The 17,888-nt window shown below is 38.8% G+C and overlaps 1 long non-coding RNA gene across 1 annotated transcript; it reads right to left on the bottom strand.

Annotated features, from left to right (window-relative positions):
• Nucleotides 1–204: 204 nt before the first annotated feature.
• On the bottom strand, nucleotides 205–14,819 carry LOC132686246 (uncharacterized). The gene is made up of 3 exons (XR_009613535.3): nucleotides 14,636–14,819; nucleotides 8,118–8,214; nucleotides 205–2,664 (listed from the first exon to the last, which is right to left on the bottom strand). It is a non-coding gene; the product is annotated as an uncharacterized LOC132686246 (long non-coding RNA).
• Nucleotides 14,820–17,888: the final 3,069 nt, after the last annotated feature.

The following is a 17,888-nucleotide window of genomic DNA, read 5'->3' on the forward strand; positions in this document are numbered from 1 at the left end:
ACTAGAAACCCATTACACATTAACATATTTTTAATCCTATATATATATATATATAAACACACAAATATACATACATACATATATATGTATATATAGTATACACAGAGTATATACATAGTATATATGCATATACATAGTATATAATATGCATATTCTATAATATGCATATACTATTGCATATTAGTATATTAGTGAGAAGAGTGATGTTGTTTTTACGTTTATTGAACATCTGTAATGCCTGGAGTAAACACACCCTAAGGTGACCCCAGTGAGTCAAGGGAGTGAGGGAGAACCGACAACTTGCTTCTAGCCAAAAGAATGTGGTGAAGGTGATGATAGAGTCACTCCTGTGACTGTGTTAGGTTATATAAGACTCCATCATAGCAGACTGGAGTGAGATTTTCCTGCTGGCTTTGGAGAAGTAGTTACAATGTTGTGGGAAGCAAAGACTAATGTTGTCACATGGCAGGGACCTGTGAGCGGCCTCCGGTTGCCGAGAGCAGTCCCCGGCCAACAGCTGGCCAGAAAACAGGGACTCTGGCGCTGTAACTCCAAGGCACTGAATTCTGCCAATAAGCAGTGCACTTGGACAAGGACCCTGAGCCTCAGATGAAATTGTGCCCTTGGCCAACGTCTTAATTTTAGCCTTGCGAGACCTTGTACAAAGACCCTGAGGAGCCCATCTGAATCCAGACTCCTGACTCACAGAAACTGATACAAATGGGTGTTGTTTTCAGCTGCTATGATTGTGGTTATTTTTCACACAGTAATGGGAAACGAATACATATGACTACTTATACCTGCTTCTGCATTCAACCTATTGTGATAAGACGTTTTAACTGAAGTATCTGAAGAAAATTCACCCTCTCACAGATACGCACTTAGAAGAGGGAAAAGTATTTTATTAGTTTTTTTTCAATCCTGCTGGGAGGGGGAACTAGGGTACTACTATAATGGGTACAGAATTTCAGTTGGGGATGATGAAAAATTCTGGATATGTAATGGGTGGTGGTTGCACAACAATGTGAATACACCTAATGCCACTCAACTGTACACTTTAAAAAATGGTTAAGGGGTGCCTGGGTGGCTCAGTTGGTTGAGCGTCCAACTTTGGCCCAGGTCATGATCCCGCAGTTTGAGCCCCCCATCGGGCCCTGTGCTGACAGCGCGGAGCCTGGAGCCTGCTTCAGAATCTGTGTTTCCCTTTCTCTCTGCCCCTCCCCAGCTCATGCGCTCTCTCTTACCCTCTCTCTCTCTTTCTCAAAAATAAATAAAAACATTGAAAAGATTTTTTTAAATGGTGAAAATGGTGAATTTTATATTATGTACATTTTACCACAATTAAAAAAAAAAAAAAACAAATTATCCACAGTTCAGAGACCAAAACAGTTAGTTACAATGTGGAATATGAAATCATAGCAATGATTTTCATACTCTATTCCATTAAAATCCATTAGTCAACTTCGTACTTCAAACGGCTTTTACTGGTCCATGATTCTGTAACATCGTGCATTGATTATCTGAGAAATATTGGTCTACTAAATTATGCAGATCTTCTAAAAAGTAACTCCCTTAGTTATACAACATAAAAAATACATATTCATTAACATCATTACTAATCTCATCAGAAAAGTCATTAAGTTTGGATAAACTGTTAACCTCATGATCTAAGACAAAGAGGGAAAATGAGTAGTGGATACAGATTTACCAAAATTCTGGTTTTTCCTTGAGAGCTCAACTTTTATCATTGGCAACAAATACAGTACTGTTTGCTATGTGCTCTTACATAGAGATTTAAAATGTGATTTTAAGGCCCTGATTGGGAAGAGCAGCTACTGCCCGAACTGTTCCACAGAAAATGGAAGACAAGATGAAAACCATCTTTGCTGCTTTGATCATATTTATTTTGAGAGTCATTGTACATGGTTTTACTTTCAACAGATTCCTTTACTAAGGACTTGCAATTCTGTGTATCAATTATACTGAGTTTAGTATCATTATATGAAACTATGTTAATATGTATTTTCAAAAATAAAATTTGAGGGGCGCCTGGGTGGCTCAGTCGGTTAAGCGTCCGACTTCAGCTCAGGTCACGATCTCACGGTCCGTGAGTTCGAGCCCCGCGTCGGGCTCCGGGCTGATGGCTCAGAGCCTGGAGCCTGCTTCCGATTCTGTGTCTCCCTCTCTCTCTGCCCCTCCCCCGTTCATGCTGTGTCTCTCTCTGTCTCAAAAATAAATAAACGTTGAAAAAAAATAAAAAAATAAAAAAATAAAATTTGAAAAGAGACAACTGTTTACTGAATGCCATCTTTCTCAAGGTACAGAGGTAAAAATAATCCAACTGGCATTGTTTGATGGTTTGAAGTATGTGGGTCTGCTCTACTAATCTTGATAGAGATATTTAAGAGATGGCACTATGAATCTAAATTTTAAAGTATATTTACATTGCATGCAATCAACAAGCAAAATTATACACATAGTTTTTTCCTTAACAAATTGGACACTGTGACTGTAATCATGACAAACCAGTGAAAATGCAAACCAATCACAAAATAAACTCTTTAAACATGATGTGCACAATGCCTCAGAAAGGTTTAACATGTGGTTGTTTCCTCCTTTTGTTTTTACTTCTTTTTTTTCTTTTTTTATGATTCATCTTTTGTCCTAAAAAGAAAAAAATAATCATTTGCTTCAATAAAATAGAGATACATAGACTTTCTTTATTTAAATTTATTTACTTTTGAGTAAGGATTATGTTCACATGGTTCAAAATTTAAAAGGTTAAAAAGTCTCCTTTCCACACCTATCAACCATCCACCTAATTTTTCTCAAAGGCAACAAGTTTTGCAAATTTCTCGTGTATCAGAAACATTTGTATCCAGTTATAGGCCAATAGGTATAAATATTTTTTCCTCCACCACCATTTCCATAAACAGTAGCATATTTTATACACCAGTCTGTGACTTAATAACTGGAAGGCCATTCCTAATCGGTAAGAAAAGGATTCCTTAATATTTTTTATGATTGCAATGTATCCCATTGTAAGGATATTCCAGGATCCCCAAGAGCACACTCACTTCTGACATGGACTGAAAAGTTAGGGATTCCCAGCATGATGTGTGACAATATGCATGGAGTATTGCCAACTAGAGAAGCTCACCCAAGCCCTGGTATCCAGAGTTTTTATTAGTGCTCTGTTACATGGACATGACTGACTACCCACATGGCTGGTCTCAATCTCTAGCCCCTCTGGAGGTCCACCTGAAACTGACTATCAGCCTATGCCCCATCCTAAATCACATGATCCAAGGCCCCTAAGCAAACAAAGACACTACCAGGCAAGACATTCTAAGGGTTTCAATATTACCACCCAGAAGTCAAGGGCAAAGGTTAGATCTCTCTTTGGGCAAGGTTAAATTCTTTACTATACACCTGTATTATAATTTATTTATGTATTCTATTGTTGATTGATATTTGGCTTCTTTCTATATTTTGACTGTTATGACCAAAACTGCCATAAACATTCTTGTACATGAAGGTATACTGGAATAAAAGTGCATGAATTTACCCAGAAAATATATGTAGGAGTATGACTGCTAGGTGTTTCATGTGTATTTGATATAATTTATCATTGTTTATTTCATGGCTTCTGGGTTTTGTGAGATATACACATCTCACAAAGGCCTTCCTCTCTGATGAGGGACAGAAGCAGAAAAATGTTTACCCTTAGCCCAGAAGGCTGACCTAAAGCCTGCATAGGTTCAATAAGGATCAAAAACGTGCTGCTTGCTCCGTTCTTTAAGGGTCTCCTGACTGCCTGTATATCTCACCGATAGTTAATACTGAAGAATGATAAGCACCAGAGGAATCTTGCAAAAGTAGTTTTACAAGTAGAAATTCAAAGAAATTTGAAGAAACTTTTGTAATCTGATACTCCCTGCATGGGCCCTTCTCTTTGATTACTGAGCACATAACCACCAGCCTCACACAGCACAAGTGCAGCTCTTTCTGCCCACAGGTCGTGTCCCCGTGCTGTTTAAATAAACTTAGTAAGTTGTGCCGTAAATGTCTCAAGAATTCTTTCTTGACTGTTGCACTCAATGACCCTGCATTACTCTCCAGTTGATTATTTTAATAATCTCCTAGTGGTTTCTTGCGACTCTTTTTGGTTTCTCTTTTTTTTTTTTTGCACTTAGATATTTGATCCATCTGGAACCTACCTGAATACAAGGTTGAAGTATGGACCTGGCTTTAATTTTTTTCCCAGATAGCTAGTTGTATCAACACTATTTCTTAAATAAGCCAACTTTTCCCTACTGATTTGAGGTGACTCATTTATCAGATATCAAATCTGTCTGTATTTTTTTTCTTGTGTTAGTTCATTGACCTGTCCATCTAGCCATGTACCAATATTTTTTTCTCAGGTACAGAGGTAAACTGACAAAACTGTAAAATATTTAAAGGGTACAATGTGATTATTAGATATATGTATACATTGTGAAAAGATTCCCACCATAGAGTTGATTAACACATCCATCAACTCTCAGGTTTACTTTTTCTTTTTTTTTTTAGTCAGAGCATTTAAGTTCAAACTTAATTATAGACACAGTATCATCAACTGCAGTTACTATGTAATAGATTAGGTATTATTCTTACTGCAACTAAAAGTTTGTATCCTTTTATCAACCTCTCTCTCTCTCTCTCTCTCTCTCTCTCTCTCTCCCCCAACACCTGGCCCCTGGCAACTATTTCTCTACTGTTTTTATGAGTTCAACGTTTCATTTTTTAGATTCCACACATAAGTAATACCATGCAGTATATGTCTTTCTCTGACTGGCTTATTTCATTTAGCATAATGCCCTCCAGCTTCACCCATATTGTCACAAAAGGTAAGATACACCCTGTATCTTGGCTATTGTGAATAATGCTCCAATAAATATGGGAGTGGGGCAGGTGGCTAGTGTCTGACTTTTGATCTCGGCTCAGGTCTTGACCTCGGTGTTATGAGTTCAAACCCTGCACTGGGCTCTGTGCTGGGTGTGGAGTCTACTTAACAGAAACAAACAAACAGGGGCGCCTGGGTGGCTGAGTCAGTTAAGTGTTCCTCTTGATTTTAGCTCACGTCATGATCTCACAGTCTGTGGGACTGAGCCCCGTGTCGTGTCGGGCTTCCCACTGGCTGTCAGTGGAGTCTTCTTGGTTTTCTCTCTCTCCCTTTCTCCCTAACCCTCCCCGGCTCATGTATGCTCTCTCTCTCTCTCAAAACAGATGAGCTTTAAAAAACAAAGAAACCTGGGAGTAGAGGTATGTCTTCAAGACAGTGATCTTGTTTCCTTTGTTTACATACCCAGAAATGAGATTGCTAGATCATATGATAGTTCTATTTGTAATTTTGTTAGGAACTTCAATACAGCTTTTCATAGTGGCTGTACCAGTTTACATTCTCATCAACAGTATACAAAGATTCCCTTTTCTCAACAACCTTGCCAGCATTTGTTATCTTATCTTTTTGATAACAGACATCCTAACAAGTATGAGGGGATATCTCATTGTGATTTAGTGTTTTTAAAATATTTTTCTTATTTTTTATTTTAGAGAGCACACGTGAGAGGTGGAAAGGGACAGAGGGAGAGAAAGAGGGATTTTTTTTTTTTTTTTGAGAGGGGGAGAGAGAGGGAGAGAGAGAGAGAGAGAGAGAGAGAGAGAGAGAACAGGGGAGGGACAAAGTGAGAGGCAGAGAGAGAATCTTAAGCAGGCTTCATACCCAGTGCAGAGCCTGTGGGGCTTGATCCTATAAGCCTGGGATAATGACCTGAGCCAAAATCAAGTCAGACGTTCAGCCGACTTAGCCATCCAGGCACCCCACTCTTGCATGGTGGTTTTGGTTTGTATTTCCCTGGTGAGGAGTGTTGCTGGACACCTTTTCATGTACCTGTTGGCCATTTGCATGTCTTTTTGGAGAAATGTCTATTCAAGTCCTCTGCCCATTTTTAAATTGGGTTTTTTGGGGGTTTTATTTTTTGGTTTGAATTTATGAATTCCTTTTATAAATGTTTAATATTAATACCATATTGGACTGGATGTGTGGTTTGCAAATATTTTCTCCCTCTAAAGGCTCGAGGAAAGAATCTTTCCTTTCCATTTCCAGCTTCTCCTGCCCCCAGATGTTCCTTGGCCTGTGGCACATAACTCCAGTTGCTGGCTTGATAGTCACATGATCCCCCTCGTTCATATCTTCTTACAACACCCTTCTTCTCCTCTTCTCACACCACCACCAGTCACTGGACTCAGGTTCCTCCTATCCCCCTGATTCCAGTGTGATCTAATCGTAACAAAATACACCTGGAAAGACTATTTCCAAATAAGGTCCCATTCTAAGGTTCTGGGTGGACATGAGTTTTGAAGGGGATACTATTCAACACACTATAGTGTGTATACATTCCTGATATATTGACCCTTTTATCATAATGAAATGTCCCTCTTTGTCTCTAGTAATATATCTCAAAATCTAATTTGTATGTGTTTCATTAGCTTCATAAAATCAATTAAAAGGTATTCTATATCCTTTCATATTCTGGAGGAGATTATCATATATAATATGGGACTCACCTATTCCCTGAAAATCTTAAAAGAACTAAGTGGAAAATCTGCCTATCAATTTGTGTTTTGGATAACATTTATGACTTCTCCCATGAAGAAGTTTTGTTTTGTTAACTCTTTGAGTCAATCTTGGCAATTCAGAGGTACTATACTGCAGTGTTTCTCAATGAGAGTTCTATTTACATTTTGGATGGGTCAATTCTTTATTTTTCAGGATCATCCTTCACATAACAGGACAATTATTTTGGGCCACTAACCACTAAATGCTAGTAACACTCCCCAGTCATTAGGAAAGCTAGATCCATACTCCCATGCATTTCCAAATAGCCCTTGGGAGAGGTCATTTGAGAATCAATGGCATGGTAGTTAAGAAGGTGGACTACAGAGCCAGACTTCTTGGGTTTGAATACAAGCTGGGACACTACTGAACAAAGCTTAGCTGAATTAATCCATCTGGTATCTCGGCTTCCTTATTTGTAAAATCAGAATAGTAATGGCACCTATTTTTAAAAATTTTTTTAAATTTATTTTTGAGAAAGAAAGAAAGAGAGAAAGAAAGCGAGCAGGCAGGGGAGAGGCAGAGAGAGAGGGAGACACAGAATCCGAAGCAGACTCCAGGCTCTGAGCTGTCAGCACAGAGCCTGATGCAGGGCTCGAACCCACAAACCGTGAAATCATGACCTGAGCCAAAGTCGGACGGTTAACTGACTGAGCCACTCAGGCGCCCCAGTAATGGCACCTATTTAATTATTGTTATGATGATTAGTTGATACACCTAAAGTTCTTAAAATAATATCTGGTACATAGTACGTGTTTGATAAATATTAGCGAACATTATTCTACCAATTTGTCATTTCAACATGTTTTTATGTGACTGGATAATATTTTGAAATGTCAACTTTTCTTCTCCTTTTGGCTCATCTTTTTCTTATCTCTCCTCCCTTTTATTCCTTCTCTTAGTCCTTACTCCTTGTAGGCAGCTAGGCAGCTGTGAGCTCATTGTTTTAGGGACGGAATAAAGCAGGGTAGTAAACAGAAAAAAAAGAATTCTTCCTGAATTTGATTTCTAAAATTGTAAGCCATTAGGAGAATAGAGAAGGTTCCATATATAGATACAATATTTGGGAGAAATATAACTGGAGAGAATTGGACTGAGTCTCACTTCCCCATACCCCCACCCCAAGCTGCAACAAGACTAGAAAGAAATTTTCAGACGAAGGAAGAAGAAAATAGATATTGTGGGGAAGTGATAGGAGTATACAAGTTGATAGACCTCAAAAAGATAAACCCTGTACTCTGATTCATTGGACACCAGAGAAGTAGTAAGGATCCATGCAAATACGAGGAATCTAAGGCCGGGGGAAAGGGAGGCTATACTCTGAGCTGTGGGATAGTAACATGATACCAGAGAAAAAATGAGCAGGAGGACAGATTATGCTGACCAGGCTTTAAATCACCTTGCATTTGGTATCCCTGCATGGCATGACATGGAAGTAACAGAGAGAGAGCCACCATACCTGATGGGACTAGGCGACAGGAATGAAGACATCTCAGTAGCAAATAGCATGGATCAGTGGCAGGACCAGACAGAACGACGGACATCTCAAAAGGTACCTGAATGAACAGATAACACTGAAGTCTAGTTGAGTATCTTCCCCCCACCCATGCTGTGGAAACATGAAAACCACTCCCTGCTTCCTCATCTCTCTATCCCCATCCCTCAAACTCCAAATTGGCAGACAGCAGGTTTCATCCCTCTCCAGTTGAGTGAAGCCTTCGAAAAGAAAATAAGAATTATAGAAAAATAAATTTGGATTTCTTGTATAACTGGGTTGTAGACAGATTTATAGGTCTACATAAGCAGAGTCATTAACATTTTCATGTTCTAAGTTTTTAGAGCAATATATCTGTTGATATATCCTTTATTTTTTAATTTTTATTATAATAATAAACTTTTTTTAGTCTTTGCATTTGCTTATATTTCTTTTTTTTTTCAACTCAGTTTGTCAAAGGTTTGAATCTAAAATTAGAAGAAAGCAAATGGGATGGAGACAATTGTTTTTCATCATAAACCGTCCACACTCCTTGATCTTTTAATCATGTGCATGCATTATGTTGCTGAAGGTTTTAAACTATGTTTTGAAAGAATGAATGGTAAGCAAGGAGACAGAGCCAAGAAACATAAACTATATTTTATGAAACACAGTTTTATACAGAAAAATTGGCATTGTGGCTGGAGGGATTGTCGAAGTCAAGGGTAGGATTTTAAGAGAGATTCTGGACAAACTACAGTGCTTTTTTTTTTTTAACTTAAAAAATCTACTTTTAAATTTGCATACAGTATGAGTGTGTGTGCACACAGTACTATGCATTTTAACACACGCATAAATTCTTTTAACAACCATTAACAGTATACAGAACAATTCCAGTATCTCAAAAAATTCCTTCATGTTACTCCTTTGCAGTCAGACCCTTTCAAAACCTTTAAACCTTAGCAATCACTGGTGTGCTCTCTGTCCCTTTAGTTTTGCCTTTTCCAGAATATCAAATAAATGGAATCATACAGTATGTAACCATTTGAGATTGGCTTCCTTTGCTTAATAAACACATTTGAGTTGCTGCATATATCAATAGTTTCTTCCTTTTTTTTTTTTAATGTTTATTTATTTTTGAGAGAGAGAGAAAGAGAGAAACAGAGCACCAGTGGGGGAGGAACAAAGAGGGAGACACAGAATCCAAAGCAGGCACCAGGCTCTGAGCTGTCAGCACAGAATCTGACGTGGGGCTCGAACCCACAAACTGCGAGATCATGACCCGAGCTGAAGTCGATGCTTAATCGACTGAGCCGCCCAGGCGCCCCATTAGTTTGTTCTTTTTTATTTCTGCATACTATTCCATTGTATGGATGAATCACAATGTGTTTATCCATTTACACACTGAACGGCATTTAGTTCATGTAGTTTTTCTTGTTTAGTGTGCTAACATGGTGAATTACACTGACTGATGTTCAAATGTTGAACCAGCTTTGCTTTGGGACATTTCAGACAATTACTAAAAATGCTGCTATAAACATTTATGTACGTATTTTTGTGTCAACGTATGCTTTCATTTCTCTGAGACAACATACAGAAGTGGAATTGTTGGATTATATGGTAAATGTATGTTTAACTTCATTATAAGAAACTGAACAACTGCTTTCCAAAGTGGCTGTACTATTTTGCATTCCTGTAGCAACTGTTCTGGTTTCTCCACATCTTTGCTGGCACTTAGTCCTGTTACTTATTTTATCCATTTTAATAGATGTGTAATATTTCTTGTGGTTTTAATCTACATTTCCCTAATGATTAATGATGCTGAACATCTTTTCATGTGCTTATTTGCCATCTGTATACCTTTAGTGAAGTGTCTGTTCAAACTTTGCCCGTTTTTTATTGAGTTGTTTTCTTGTTAGGTTTTGAAAATTCTTTAAATATTTTGGACACAAGTCTTTTGTGACATTTAGCCATACCTTTCATCTTCTTTTTCTTTTTCTTTTTCATACCTTTCATTTTCTTTGTAGTATCCTTCATGTAGCAAAATATTTTAATTTTGGTAAAGTCCAATTTATCAATCTTTTCTTTTAAAAAAATGTTTTAATGTTTATCCATTTTTTTGAGAGATGGAGAGAGAGCACAAGTGAGGAAGGGGCAGAGAGAGAGGGAGACACAGAACCTGAAGCAGGCTCTAAGCTCTGAGCTGTCAGCATGGAGCCCAACACGGGGCTTGAACCCATGGACCGTGAGATCATGACCTGAAGTCAGACACTTAACCAACTGAGCCACCCAGGCACCCCATATCAGTCTTCTCCTTTAAATATGGTGCTTTCGGTATTGTATCTAAGAACTCTTTGCCTAGTCCAAAGTCACAAAAATTGTTTTCTCTTATGTTTTCCTCAAGAGTTTCATATTTTAACTTTTACTTTTAGGTCTACGATCCAGCTTTGATTTAATATTTATATGTGGTGTGAGATGTAGGTCAAGGTTCATTTTTTCACATGTGGATATCCAGTTTTTCCAGCACCATGTATAGAAAGGGCTGTGCTTTCTTCATTGAATTGCATTTGCACCTCTGTCAAAAATGAGTTGGCCAATTTTTGTGGGTCTATTTCTGGACTCTATTCTATTCCATTGGTCTATGTGTCTATCCTTTCACCAATACCATATTGTCTTGATTACTATAGCTTCACAGTATGCCATACAACTAGATTGTGTGGATTCTTCAATTTTGCTCTCACTTGTAAAGTTGTTTTTGCTATTCTAGTTCCTTTATCTTTCCTTATAACTTTTAGATTCAACTAATCTATATGTACAAAAATCCTGATAGGATTTTTATTGCAGTTGTATTAAATGCACAGATCAATTTGGGAAGAATTGACATCTTAACTATACTGAATCTTTAATCCATGAATACTGTATGGGTGTCCATTGCTTTCTTTCATTGGCATTTTGTACTTTTCAGCATAAAGATCCTGCACATATTTTGTTAGATTTATACCTAAGTATTTCATTTGTGGGAGAGAGGAGTGGGTCACCTTCCAATTGTTCATTGCTAGTGTAGAAACACAATTGTTTCACCTTTTACCTGACACCCTACTAAGTTCATTTCTTAACATTAGGACCTCTATGTAGATTTTTGAGCTTTACTACATAGACAGTTACGTCATCTGAAAATCAAGATAAATTTATTTCTTGCTTTCCAATCAGAATGCCTTTTATTTTTCTTCCTTACTCCAATTGCTAGGACTTCACCAAAATATTGGGTATGAGTAGGGAAAATGTACATCCTTGTCAGGTTCCCAATCTTGGGAGGAGGGAACATTCAGTCTTTCCCCCATTAAGTGTGATGTAACTCTAGGTTTTGGGGATGCCTTTAATCAGAGCCCTTCTATTCCTAGATTGTTTTTTTTTCTTAACATTGAGATATAAAGACAGCCACATACGTTATAAATGTTATGGTTATATTCTATTTGTTTGCTGAAGTAAAAATGCACAATTTTTAAGATAGAAACAAATGCATAGAAAAGTAGTGAATGCCATCTCTTGAAGAGACTACTAAGACCATGTCAAACGCTACCACCCCTCCTCACTCTTCATTATCTCTCTGCCATTTTACCGATGTGGTCTCTTTGATGGAGTAGGCGTAGGGATGCTGAATTGCCAGAGCAGTTTTGCTTGGAAAGCCAGAATCTGGCCAGGCACATCTCAACTGCTCAAGGAGTCCCAGCCTGAGAGTCCTCTTGTGAAGTCCTCAGAAGATGGTCATTACCATAGCTATTAAAGAACCAATGACCTCTAAATGGGTTGGATTCTTTTTTGGGGCTCCAGACATGAATTTGACCTCATCTTGGATGAACCAAATTTTTATTTATTTATTTATTGATTTGTTTGTTTGTTTGTTTGTTTGTTTTTAGGAGCACAGATGAAACCTCTCAGGTTTGTGATGCTGAGTTTTAAAAAATCATGGATGTTGAATTTTGTTTAGTGGTTTTTTTTTTTTTTTGCATCTATTCAGAGGATCATGTAGTTTTTCCTGTTTAGTCTGTTAATGTGGTAGATTATACTGATTTCTGAATGTTGAGCCAGACTTGAATTCCTAGGATAAATGACACATGGTCACAAAGCATTTTTCTTCTAACATGTTGGATTCAATCTGCTAAATTTCTTGAGGATTCTTGCATCTTTGTTCATGAGAAATATGGATTTGGTTTTGTCTATATTGGTTTTATCTGATTTTGGTCTCAGATAATTTTGATTTCATAAAAATGAGTTGGGAAGTCTTCTTTCTTCTATCTGCTGGAAGAGCTTGTGTAGAACTATTATTTTGTCTTTCAATGTTTGGTAAAATTCACCAGTGAAGCCATCTGGACTTTTAAATACAAATTTGATTCCTTTAATAGTTACAGTACTATTCAGCTTATCTGTTTCTTCTTGGGTACATTTTGGTAGCTTTGATAGTGGTCTATTTCATCTGAGTTGTTGAATTTGTGAGTATATAGTTGTTCATATTATTCCCTTATTATCCACTGGGTCAGTAATGATACTCTCTTTGAACATGTATACATCAGGAATGACACAGTACGATCAAAAACAGATAAAAAAGAGAAGGTATGTAACTACGGCTGCACAGGCCTCAAGCCTTGTTATCATGGACTCCTTCCTGTCTTTAAATTCTATATCCAGTCAGGTACCACATCCTTTTGATTTGTCCTTGCCAGTATTTCTTGCAGTTTCCCTCCATTTCCATTACTGCTTGGCACAGCCCTGTAATATCTCCTAAACTATCTACCTAATTATTCCACTGCCTGCCTAACCAGTCTCACTGCCTTTTCCCACTTTAATTCACCCTTCACACTCCTGCCAGGCTTTATTTCTTAACTTCCAATGGTTCCACTCTGCCTACAAGATAAGGATCCTCTACTTCTGGTTTAGTCTTGCCTTTTGAATTGCAGTCCATTGTATCCTCCTAAATCAGGGGGGTCTTTAACATGCAAGCTTTGGAAGGGAGGGATGGGTCATGAATCTCCTAAAATTAGAGTATAAAATGTGATATGAATGTGAACTTTATTTCCAAGGCAAGGTTCCAACCATTATCAGATGTTCAAAATGAAAAAGAAAAAAAAAAAGTGCTAGGAAAAGCCTTCAACCTAATCTTTGTTTCTATAATGTCTCAAGAATACACTATTAAAAAAAAAAAAAAACCACAATACAGCCTCTCCAACAGTTCTCACATCAGTAGTAATCACTCATTTCTCTGAACTTAAGAGTCACATAACTTTAATGATCTAGCCTAACCTTAACATTTTACAGATGAGGACATAATCTAGCAGTTAACAAATTTGTCCAAAGTGGCTCCTGTAGAACTTTTCTGTGCAACTGAGTGCTGGTGTGCTATTTTGCTGGTCTTTTTTTATGAATAAATTTCATATTTCTCCTTGAGGTCAGGAACTAAACCTCAGAGTTCTTTGAAACTCCAATTATCTTTACTGTCTTACATAAACTAGCTGCTCAAATGTTTGCTGAGAACAGTGATAATGAAAAAGTCATACTGAGGCAAAGGAAGAGGGCTGGTTAGCGAGTACTGGGTTAGGAATACATTTTTAAGAAGCATTAATAAGCACATTTGGAGGACACAAAATATTAGTAAGCTCAGATCTTAGCCTCTGATATAACGTGAACTCTCAAGAGTCTGCACGAGGAGAGCTCTGACAGTTCCTAGACAGAGGCCAAATTTCCACAAACAGGGATGCTCGAGACAGCATTCAGAAACAATTCCTCAGAAGCAACTAACAGGGGGATGTCCAGGTATCGTTAAAGAGAAAGGACTACAGCACCTGCTTTTGAGTGAGCTACGCAATGGATTCGAATTTCAACTCCACCACATCCATGCTATGTCACCTTGAACAAATTATTGAACTTTCCTGTGCTTCGGTTTACTCATTTGTATCTCCCTAAAGATTGTCGCAATGATTAAAATAATGCCTGTGAAGTGCTTAGGTCAGGGTCTTAACGCCTAAGGCACTCCTTCATTAATTGTTGCTATTATTTAACGAGAAGAAGGGTTTGGGGACGGAAGGAGGGCGCTGTGCGGGGAGGGATGGTCCGTTCCGTCGGAAGCTGGAAGATTCTGTAGTAGACAGGTAAGGTATATTAAAAGAAGGGCGAGGAGTCGCGTTTCCATGGTGTGTACCCGCAGGACCCCTCAGTGGCAGCGAGAGGAAGGGCTGGGAGAAGTGTCAGACCAAGAACACACCCTCCACAGTATATATACGAGAAACCAGAGATCGGCTAAGATGAATGAAGCGTAGGAGAAAGGTCTTATCTTTTAGGGAAACCTGGAGCTTTGGAAGCGGCCTCCTTTGGGAAGAGGAGGAGGACAGCCCAGGGCGTGGCCGAGAGGTCGGGAGAGACGTTGAGGGGCGGTGGGGGAAGCGGGAAGGGGAAGAAAACGCCAATGCGGCCCTTTTCCAGTCACTGGACTGACTGCGACCGTCACTTACAGGAAACTGTAGGGGAAACGACCATTTGGGGCGGGCTCGACACTCCCTGCACGACGATGCCTAGGAAACACCGAAGCAAAAGCCACGGAGCCGGATATTCTACCACGCGGTCGCTGCGCGACTGCAACGCGCTGGGGCAGCAGCCCAGGAGGCGCCCCGCCCACGACGCAGAGAGGGGCGTGGCCACGGGCCACATCCGGCCGCGAGTCCTTTAGCCGGGGCTGCGGGCGCGGGGGCGGTTCTGCACTAGCTGTCACGCTCTTCAGAGGGCGTTTCCGCACGCGACGTCGGGAACCTGCAGCCGTTAGGCAGATTGTCGCCAAATGGCAGCCTTTTTCCGGTATTTGTTTGGGATTCCGTTTCAAATTCTATAGTGGATTGCTGCCAAAAGCAGAGGCTTCCTGGGATTTGGTTTTCCATAGATTAGTTTGCCCAGATTTGATACCAGTACAATATTGAGATTTCTCATCCAGCACTGTGGATATTTCTCCGTTAATTCAAGTCTTCCCTCGTTATTCAGCTGAAGTCTTCCAGTTTCCTTGGTGTTTTGCACATTTCTTTTTAGGTTTTTTTCCTGGAAGTTTTTGTTGCTGCTTTGGTTTATTTGCTCTTCCTAATGGACTATTATTGTGCCCTAGGATACTTTGGGGTTTGGTGTGCGGATCTATGTGGTCACTTCGCTGAACCTTTATTTTCTAATAATCCTCTTGGATTTTGTAGGTAAGATTTCATCTGTAAATAACAATTTTGCATTTTCTGAAGAATCCAGCACAACGCTGTTTACTAGCCTCAGGGCTTGCTTACCTCTTTCCGAAGTTACTTGGATTGCATCTTACCTTTCGTTCATGATGGGTTTTTGAAGGTTTCTGGCACTTACCTTTTTAAAAAATTAATTGCACTTTGTTCTTTTTCTAGTTTACCAATTCGTTTTATTGCTTCCTAAAATCAGAAATGGGTATTTATTACCAAATACTTTCAGTATTAGTCTTACAGATGATCATATAGCTTTTCTCCATTACCCTGCAGTAATAGAAACTACAATAATAGATTTTCTAATGTTGAGCCATCCTTACAGTCCTGGTATGTATTCTTCCAGTACATTGCTGGATGAAATTGTTGTGTATTTCATGTAGGACTTTTGTGTCTAGGTTCATAAGTGAAATTGGCTTATGGTTTTCTTTAGTTGTCCTTGTCTAGTTTTGATATTAGTTTAGGGTAGGTCTCAAAACGACCCATATTAGTTTCTTTTTATATGACCTGGAATAGACCTAGTGTGTGAATGATCTATTCCTTAGGTTTGAGGAACTCATCTTCAAAGCCACCTGGGTGTGGTGCCTTTTTAAGAGATAAATATTTTTTTCCTAGAAAAGTATCGATTTCATTTACGTTTTCAATTTTTTTGGCATTAAACTATCCTTGTGTCATGAGCATGCTATGAAGGCACACACCCGGGCTGTGTCTTTCCACAGCGTTCGCTTTATTCAGTCATAAATCAAGGTTAACAATTATAATGCAGGTTCAGAATTTCAAACTCAATGACATTTCACCATGTGATTAACCTGGCTTTTTACCGGTACACAGAGCAGAACATAAGACAAGCTACACAATAAACAAGATAACACAAAGGATAGGATGTTAAAGAACCAAACACGAAGTCAGTCTGGGGGCACGCAGTTGAGATGAGTCTTGGTCAGGTCTGGGTCAGCAGCTCTTAGCACTTACTGCTTATGTTCAAGCAGTGAGGGCTCTCAGTTTTATTGGGAAATCAATTGGGCAATCTTCAATGGCAGCTGCCTTTTGTAAATGGTCAGACATAGAGGGGTCAGTGTCTGGAAAGTCTGACATTTTGCTGCAAAATTCCTCCCTTTTTAAAGGGATTTAAGGGGAGCCTGGGTGGCTCAGTTGGTTAAGCGTCTGACTTCAGCTCAGGTCATGATCTCATGGTTCATGAGTTCGAACCCCATGTTGGGCTCTGTGCTGACAGCTCAGAACCTGGAGCCTGCTTCAGATTCCGTGTGTTCCTCTCTCTCTGCCTCTCCTCCACTCATTCTTTGTCTCTCAAAAATGAATAAGTTAAAAAAAAATTTTTTAAGAATAATAAAGGAATTTAATCAGTCTGGGGCCCCTGCAGACCTCTGCTTCTGCCTTTTATCAGTTCTGGGGTGTCAGCTGGTGGTGGTCACCGTGATACCTGTTAGCTGCAGTACCTTTAACTGCTCGTCTCATCGCTTGACATAGGCTCCTGCTTGACATGAGTGACTCCATCCCATTCTCTACACTCTGGGATTAGCATTTTTTGATTTCACATTGTTCTTATTCATTCTTACATATTCAATTGAAGTCTTTTTTCTTTTTCTTGATCAGGTTTTTTGAACCACGTTTTGGTTTTTGACTGATGGATTTTGATTTTTTATAGATAACCTTTATCTAGAAGTTTTTTTCTCTTTCATTAATGTGTGCCTTTATTAATTTATTTCTTTGTTTTTTTGTGTTTTGTTTTTGTAGAATCTTGAGTTGAAAACTTATTTTCTTTAAAATATTTAATAGGAAAGGGGCGCCTGGGTGGCTCAGTCGGTTAAGCATCTGACTTCGGCTCAGGTCATGATCTTGTGGTTCTTGAGTTCGAGCTCCGAATGGGCTCTGTGCTGACAGCTCAAAGCCTAGAGCCTACTTCAGATTCTGTGTCTCCCTTTCTCTCTGCCCCTCCCCACTCGCACTCTGCCTGTCTCTCTCTCAAAAATAAACACACACACAAAAATGAAATATTCAATTGGAAATATTACAAACATAACATTAGAGAATAATATGAACACCTATATACCAACCACTTCACTTTATCACGTTTTAACATTTTTCCATATTTTCTTCACAATTTACCGTTATTCAGTTATAGCCTCTGGTGAACACTTCTGCAATCTTTCTCCCTCTCTTCTTCCCTAAAATGAACTCCTCCCCTGGGTGTGTTGTCATTCCCATGAAAGCTTTTATACATACATACATATGTGTGTGTGTGTGCATGTGTGTGTATAGTGTATATATAGCTATATAAGTACCTGTAGTATTATTTTGTAGGTTTTTAAACTTAATATTAATGTTACCATTGTGTAAGTTGCTTTTGTCATTCAAAGTTATGTTTGTGAAAGCTATCCATATCATTTCATGTACTTCTCACTTTTTCATCTTAACTGCTGATCTTTACATACATTCCATTGTATGACTAGGAAGCAATTTATCCATTCTCCTGTTGCTAGTA

This window comes from Panthera onca, chromosome F1 (genome assembly GCF_046562875.1).
Source record: "Panthera onca isolate mPanOnc1 chromosome F1, mPanOnc1 haplotype 2, whole genome shotgun sequence".
Lineage (NCBI taxonomy): Eukaryota > Metazoa > Chordata > Mammalia > Carnivora > Felidae > Panthera > Panthera onca.